Source organism: Pinus tabuliformis, chromosome 6 (genome assembly GCF_031772625.1).
Source record: "Pinus tabuliformis cultivar Carrire ecotype Pingquan chromosome 6, CPIR1, whole genome shotgun sequence".
Taxonomy (NCBI): domain Eukaryota; kingdom Viridiplantae; phylum Streptophyta; class Pinopsida; order Pinales; family Pinaceae; genus Pinus; species Pinus tabuliformis.
The window spans coordinates 1,894,170,015-1,894,178,103 of NC_142292.1; the positions used below are offsets into that span (position 1 = coordinate 1,894,170,015).

The 8,089-nt window shown below is 37.0% G+C and overlaps 2 pseudogenes across 2 annotated transcripts; both read left to right on the forward strand.

Moving 5' to 3' along the window:
• Positions 1-1,515: 1,515 nt before the first annotated feature.
• Positions 1,516-4,502, forward strand: LOC149266746 (ABC transporter C family member 10-like; annotated as a pseudogene). Its single transcript, XR_016260195.1, has 8 exons — positions 1,516-2,127; positions 2,255-2,419; positions 2,523-2,818; positions 2,919-3,133; positions 3,245-3,547; positions 3,647-3,713; positions 3,832-4,071; positions 4,220-4,502. The product of XR_016260195.1 is annotated as an ABC transporter C family member 10-like (transcript).
• LOC149266747 (ABC transporter C family member 10-like) lies at positions 4,474-7,710 on the forward strand (annotated as a pseudogene). The gene is made up of 8 exons (XR_016260196.1): positions 4,474-5,076; positions 5,204-5,368; positions 5,472-5,767; positions 5,868-6,090; positions 6,202-6,507; positions 6,607-6,670; positions 6,774-7,028; positions 7,177-7,710. The product of XR_016260196.1 is annotated as an ABC transporter C family member 10-like (transcript).
• Positions 7,711-8,089: the final 379 nt, after the last annotated feature.

Genomic DNA, 8,089 nt, shown 5'->3' on the forward strand with positions numbered 1-8,089 from the left:
GTGTATACAAAGGAGGAGCTTCCTAAAGAAATCGAACTAAAATTAGCTTCTCAAACTGACAAAATGGAGTTTAGCCTAAGCATTTAGCAACTACTAGTGAAATTTATAAACAATTTAGGAATTTTTAATTAAACCTTTCAGCAAGCATCAAGACATTAAGGTCATTAATGAACAAATTATTCATATGCTACTTTTTTTGGAAGCTCGAGTGTTTAGCTGTCACGTTAATATTCGACCCTGGTCCCTTCCCGAACTAGTGAATCTTTTAAGGTTTACCAGTAATGGAAATTCTCTAATGAGTCTTTGTTAACAACTACTCCATTAGAACAGAACTGTGCTTAACATTTCCATATTATTCAACTAAATTGTTTCACACTTAGACTGATAATCACTGAAACTTAAGTAATAAGATGATAAAGATAATCAGTAAATCTTTCACACATACGTACAAGGGTTTACGGTGAAAGCAAATGCAAATGTCAGAGTCCTTCATCGAGACTGCCTTAACGCTTCAATCTTATCATCTTGACTACCTGCAAACTTTCTTCTGTAGTAATTGACCTCCTCATCTTTCAGAGAAGAAAGTTTGCAGGGAGTCAAGCTGATAGGGTTGAAAGATTTGCCAGTTTCAATAGCAAGGATTTTCACACAGGCTCTGCTTCTAGATCTAAATGTGAAAATTCAAAGGACCAATTCATGAATTTATAAAATGGGAAAATAAAAAGCCGATTTATTAAATTAAGCGTTTTACAGAAAAATAAATCGTGTGAATCACCTAACAGCAGTTACATGACCGAGGATTCTTGCGTTTTCAATTTTGTATTTATTTTATATTTTTTGTCCACATGAAGATTGCATGGGCAAACTCGATTCATTTCATAATTCTGTCACGTTTCTACCACAGCAATAGAAAAAAAATTTATTATAGCGGATTTACAGAAAAATAATTTGTGTAAATCGCTTTACAGACTTTTATTCAGTTACATGACAGAGGATTCTTGCGTTTTCAATTTTGTATTTATTTTATATTTTTTGTCCACATGAAGATTGCATGGGCAAACTCGATTCATTTCATAATTCTGTCACGTTTCTACCACAGTAATAAAAAAAAAATTATTATTATTACCATATACTTATCTACTCAGCATACATAATGCCACATCATCTCGTCTACTCAGCACTGCATCATGTCACAACTTGAGTTTACCCGAGTGTAACGTTTCCAGTTATATGCGCTGGATGTAATACTCAGGTAACCGGAGTTATATTCCGGCGTTCTGGATACAGGGGAGGAGGAGGATGAGGATGTAGAGGAGAGCAGTGGGGACCATGATGCTATTTTGGTTAGTAAACAGTTGTCCTAGCCATGTGGAAGCTGTTTGTTTGCTTGTATACAACATTTTGACGAAGTTTTTTAACAGATTGCACATAATTATAACTCCTGTAATTTTAACATATCTAATGGTCATAGCTTTGGCAAATTTTCTTTGAATTTCTACACTAAAGTTTCTCTCTTTTGTAGTTGATGGTAGATGGGGAGATTCATCAAACTGGGAAATATCAGGAACTTTTGGTCTCGAGTGAAGTATTTAGGGAGCTTGTGAATGCACACAATAATATTGTTGGTTCCAATGAATCAATAGCCACGATGCCATCCACAAAAGATGAACCAAATAATGACGAGAGAGAAATTCAAAGGAGCAAATCACAGAAAGAACGACTCATTTCGAATAGAGCTCCCAAGGGGGATCAGCTAGTTAAAAGGGAAGAGAAGGAAGTTGGGGACACTGGTTTGAAGCCATATATTGACTATTTGAAATAGAATAAAGGTTTCTTATATTGTTCTTGTGCTGGACTCGGTCATCTTATATTTCTGATTGGGCAGATTTCAGGAAATATTTGGATGGCTGCAAAGGTACAAAGTCTTCAAGTTAGTGTATTAAGTTTAATAACAGTGTACTCAGCCATTGGGTTCACATCTATATTGTTCTTATTCCTTCGGTCATTGATTTGTGTTATTTGGGGCTTGAGGCATCAAAGTCCTTCTTTTCTGAGCTTCTGAGTTCTTTATTCCGAGCACCAATGGAATTTTTTGATGCAACTCCATTGGGAAGAGTTCTGAGCAGAGTAAGTATTTTATGTAATCACCGTGGGCTTCCTTCTTTTCTTTTCGCTCCTTAAAACAAAAAGTGAAATTTGATGTACATCAGGGTAGTAAACTACTGACATTTATCTTCCCCACCTCCTTTTTCAGGTTTCTTCAGATTTCAGCATTCTCGATGTAGACATTCCTTTCTCTTTTGTCTTTGCCATGTCGTCTACCATGAATGCTTATAGCAGTCTTGGAGTTGTGGCTGTTGTAACATGGCAAGTTTTGTTTGTAGCCATTCCAATGATTTATTTGACCTTTCAACTCCAGGTAAAACGCCACTTCACGCAAGTTTCTTGAGAAGACTCTGTACTTCACTATGAATATTGTGAGAGAAGCTATAATTGATTTTTTGTTTGTTCAATTTAATCAGAAATACTATTTTGCCTCTGCTAAAGAACTGATGAGACTGAATGGTACAACGAAATCACCTATTGCAAATCATTTTGGCGAGTCCATAGCAGGAACAATGACCATTAGGGCTTTCAAGGTTGAGGATCAGTTCTTAAAGAAGAACTTAGACCTTATTGATAAAAATTTGAACCCCTTTTTTCTACAGTTTCTCAGCAAATGAATGGTTGATTCAGCGTCTAGAGATGTTAAGTGCAACTGTTCTTTGCTCCTCTGCTCTTGCTATGGTTCTACTCCCAAAGGGCAGCTTCAATCCTGGTATGAACGATGAAACTAAGGGTCATCTGTGGGAGATATCTGCTGTTACTGGATGCTTTTATGTATACGATGATGATGCCTAACATTTGAACTGGTGCAGGTTTTGTTGGGATGGCACTATCATATGGTCTGTCATTGAACATGTCATTGGTTTCCAGTATTCACATCCAATGTACACTTGCAAACTACATTCTTTCTGTAGAACGCATCAAACAGTACATGCACATTCCTAGTGTGGCACCAACTGTTATAGAAGATTGCAGACCACCAGATAGTTGGCCCTCGCATGGGAAGGTGGAATTTCAAGACTTGAAGGTACCTGAGTTGTGCATTCCAACAAGATGAATGTGTTAACATTTATTTTTCTAACTAAAATTTGAATGGTTTATGATGTTTGCAGTCGAATATATTTTGATATGTGTGCAGATTAGATATAGAGCCAACAGCCCCCTTGTTTTACGGGGCATTACATGTACATTTGAGGGAGGTCAAAAGATTGGCATTGTTGGGCGAACAGGAAGTGGGAAGACCACTCTCATTAGTGCTATTTTTCGATTAGTGGAACCTGCAGGGGGTAGAATCCTTATAGATGGTTTGGATACTACCTCTATTGGGCTTCATGATTTGCGGTCGCGCCTTGGGATTATTCCTCAAGAACAAACTCTTTTTCGAGGAACTGTTCACTTCAACTTGGATCCATTATCTGAGCACTCAGATTTGACAATTTGGTAATTATGTAAATTCTATTCAACATAACATCTCATTGAATTTATCATATGTGGAATGACAATAGTAAATAATGCTTTGAATTTATTTTCTTTCTTTATTAAGGTTCTGAACGAGTGTCAACTTGGAGACATTGTAAGAGGGAAGGTGGATGGCCTAGATGCACCAGGTAAATTTTGTATTAAATATATATTTTTAAATGTCATGGAATTCTTTGACATGAGGCCAAGAATTTGGCTGTTAGATTTGCAAGTTTTTCGTGGCACTAAAAGATCAATAAAATGCAGTGGGGGACGATGGAGAGAATTGGAGTGTAGGACAAAGACAATTATTTTGTTTCGGACGTGCATTGCTAAGGAAAAGTCGAATCCTTGTTCTAGACGAAGCAACAACGTCAATAGACAATGCTACAGATGCCATTCTCCAGACAATAATTAGAAAGGAACTTGGAGATTGCACTGTAATTACCGTTGCATACAGGATACCGACTGTTATGGACAGTGACATGGTGGTTGCCATCAGGGATGGTAAGGTCTTGTAATTGTATCTTATCTCTGTGCTATATGCATGGATTGGTTTCAACTGAATTTGTTGCAGTTGAGGAAATGGACAGTAGTGAAAGTGAGTCTATTCATTTCTACCTAATTTGAATGCTTTTGATTTGAATTCATGCAGGTGAGATGGTGGAGTGTGATCATCCATTGAAGCTGATGGAAAGGGAAGGATCGTTATTTGGAAGGCTTGTGATAGAGTATTGGTCCCACACACCAAATTCTCTTCTTCATGCAACAAGCACTAAATGAATAACCTTTCCGTCTCTCTGCCCAGATCATGAGATCTTTGGTCGATGCTTTAACTCTTGCATGAAGGGCTAATTGTAGCATTGGTGACCTTATTGTTCAATTGATGTATTCTCTCTTTTGTAGTTGATGGTAGATGGGGAGATTCATCAAACTGGGAAATATCAGGAACTGTTGGTCTCGAGTGAAGTATTTAGGGAGCTTGTGAATGCACACAAGAATATTGTTGGTTCCAATGAATCAACAACCACGATTCCATCCACAAAAGATGAACCGATTAATGATGAGAGAGAAATTCAAAGGAGAAAATCACAGAAAGAACAACTGATTTAAAATAGAGCTCCCAAGGGGGATCAGCTAGTTAAAAGGGAAGAGAAGGAAGTTGGGGACACTGGTTTGAAGCCATATATTGACTATTTGAAATAGAATAAAGGTTTCTTATATTGTTCTTGTGCTGGTCTTGGTCATCTTATATTTCTAATTGGGCAGATTTCAGGAAATATTTGGATGGCTGCAAAGGTGCAAAGTCTTCAAGTTAGTGTATTAAGTTTAATAACAGTGTACTCAGCCATTGGGTTCACATCTATATTGTTCTTATTCCTTCGGTCATTGCTTTGTGTTATTTGGGGGCTTGAGGCATCAAAGTCCTTCTTTTCTGAGCTTCTGAGTTCTTTATTCCAAGCACCAATGGAATTTTTTGATGCAACTCCATTGGGAAGAGTTCTGAGCAGAGTAAGTATTTTATGTAATCACCATGGACTTCCTTCTTTTCTTTTCGCTCCTTAAAACAAAAAGTGAAATTTGATGTACATCAGGGTAGTAAACTACTGACATTTATCTTCCCCACCTCCTTTTTCATGTTTCTTCAGATTTCAGCATTCTCGATGTAGACATTCCTTTCTCTTTTGTCTTTGCCATGTCGTCTAGCATGAATGCTTATAGCAGTCTTGGAGTTGTGGTTGTTGTAACATGGCAAGTTTTGTTTGTAGCCATTCCAATGATTTATTTGACCTTTCAAGTCCAGGTAAAATGCCACTTCACGTAAGTTTCTTGAGAAGACTCTGTACTTCACTATGAATATTGTGAGAGAAGCTATAAATGATTTTTTGTTTGTTCAATTTAATCAGAAATACTATTTTGCCTCTGCTAAAGAACTGATGAGACTGAATGGTACAACAAAATCACCTATTGCAAATCATTTTGGCGAGTCCATAGCAGGAACAATGACCATTAGGGCTTTCAAGGTTGAGGATCAGTTCTTAAAGAAGAACTTAGACCTTATTGATAAAAATTCGAACCCCTTTTTTCTATAGTTTCTCGGCAAATGAATGGTTGATTCAGTGTCTAGAGATGTTAAGTGCAACTGTTCTTTGCTCCTTTGCTCTTGCTATGGTTCTACTCCCAAAGGGAAGCTTCAATCCTGGTATGGACGATGAAACTAAGGGTCATCTGTGGGAGATATCTGCTGTTACTGGATGCTTTTATGTATACGATGATGATGCCTAACATTTGAACTGGTGCAGGTTTCGCTGGGATGGCACTATCATATGGTCTGTCATTGAACATGTCATTGGTTTCCAGTGTTCACATCCAATGTACACTTGCAAACTACATTCTTTCTGTAGAATGCATCAAACAGTACATGCACATTCCTAGTGTGGCACCAACTGTTATAGTCTTATAGAAGATTGCAGACCACCAGATAGTTGGCCCTCGCATGGGAAGGTGGAATTTCAAGACTTGAAGGTACCTGAGTTGTGCATTCCAACAAGATGAATGTGTTAACATTTATTTTTCTAACTAAAATTTGAATGGTTTATGATGTTTGCAGTCGAATATATTTTGATATGTGTGCAGATTAGATATAGAGCCAACAACCCCCTTGTTTTACGGGGCATTAGAAATACATTTGAGGGAGGTCAAAAGATTGGCATTGTTGGGCGAACAGGAAGTGGGAAGACCACTCTCATTAGTGCTATTTTTCTATTAGTGGAACCTGCAGTGGGTAGAATCCTTATAGATGGTTTGGATACTACCTCTATTGGGCTTCATGATTTGCGATCGCGCCTTGGGATTATTCCTCAAGAACCAACTCTTTTTCGAGGAATTGTTCACTTCAACTTGGATCCATTATCTGAGCACTCAGATTTGACAATTTGGGAAGTATGTAAATGCTATTCAACATAACATCTCATTGAATTTATCATATGTGGAATGACAATAGTAAATAATGCTTTGAATCTATTTTCTTTCTTTATTAAGGTTCTGAACGAGTGTCAACTTGGAGACATTGTAAGAGGGAATATGGATGGCCTAGATGCACCAGGTAAATTTTGTATTAAATATATATATTTAAATGTCATGGAATTCTTTGACATGAGGCCAAGAATTTGGCTGTTAGATTTCCAAGTTTTTTGTGCCACTAAAAGATCAATAAAATGCAATGGGGGACGATGGAGAGAATTGGAGTGTAGGAAAAAGACAATTATTTTGTTTTGGACATGCATTGCTAAGGAAAAGTCAAATCCTTGTTCTAGATGAAGCAACAACATCAATAGACAATGCTACAGATGCCATTCTCCAGACAATAATTAGAAAGGAATTTGGAGATTGCACTGTAATTACTGTTGCATACAGGATACCGACTGTTATGTACAGTGACATGGTGGTTGCCATCAGTGATGGTAAGGCCCTGTAATTGTATCTTATCTCTGTGCTGTATGCATGGATTGGTTTCAACTGAATTTGTTGTAGTTGAGGAAATGGACAGTAGTGAAAGTGAGTCTATTCATTTCTACCTAATTTGAATGCTTTTGATTTGAATTCATGCAGGTGAGATGGTGGAGTGTGATCATCCATTGAAGCTGATGGAAAGGGAAGGATCGTTATTTGGAAGACTTGTGATAAGTATTGGTCCCACACATCAAATGCTCTTCTTCATGCAACAAGCACTAAATGAATAACCTTTTCGTCTCTCTGCCCAGATCATGAGATCTTTGGTCGATGCTTTAACTCTTGCATGAAGGACTAATTGTAGCATTGGTGACCTTATTGTTCAATTGATGTATTCTCGTGTTAGATAAGATCTCATTGTAACAGCGATCAAAATGACGGGTCTACGAAAATATAGGAGGCCAGTTGTTTAAAATTAGCTCATCTGTTGTTGCAACCTGAATTTTTGTTCATAAAAAAATACTTTGAACAATGTGTTTTTGTGCACAAGGGCCTGAAAAAGTCTCTGTTGAAATTTCTAAGTCTAACCTGTTAGAAATTCTTCCTGCACTATCTAGTTTATTTCACCTACTTGTTTAAATTTTTAACAAGTTATTTAACCATATAAATATTGAAAATAAACACAAATTGGGACTTTATAACCTGAATTTTAGTAATTACCTTTGCTGATTTGATATGTCAGGTCTTAGGCCATCCAAACCAACTTACAATTTTAGTTATAACTTTACAATTTTCCTTGCAATGTAAATGAATGGAATGTCAACTAAAGCAGGCGGTTTACGGGACTATACTAAAGTTTTCTTGGTTGCTTCCTTAAAGACTATATGTTATATAAGAATCACAAATTGACAGAATGAGTTCAACCAGACCAGGAGGCTTGTAGTACTGCATTGAACTTTTATGCTTGCGTCATTTTAGACAATATATGTCATATAAGCATCACAAATTGATAGAATGAAATACTGGTAATGGACTTGAATTAGACATGCGGGTTACATTTACTTTGATATAA